Genomic DNA, 260 nt, shown 5'->3' on the forward strand with positions numbered 1-260 from the left:
TGGGACGCGCGGCGACTGAAGCGACGTAGCGCACACTACGTTGTCATGGACGGGGAACTACACCGATGGACTGCAACAAAGGTACTACTCAAATGTTTCGCCGGAGAAGAAAGGAGACTCGTCATGGCCGAAACACATGAAGGAGCAGCAGACAATCACTCGGGCGGGCGAGCTCTCGCATTAAAAGTAAAGAACCTCGGATTCTACTGCCAACCATGAACGCCGACTGCGAGACATACGCGCGCAAATGCGATAAATGC

This window comes from Brassica oleracea, chromosome C3, assembly GCF_000695525.1.
Source record: "Brassica oleracea var. oleracea cultivar TO1000 chromosome C3, BOL, whole genome shotgun sequence".
Lineage (NCBI taxonomy): Eukaryota > Viridiplantae > Streptophyta > Magnoliopsida > Brassicales > Brassicaceae > Brassica > Brassica oleracea.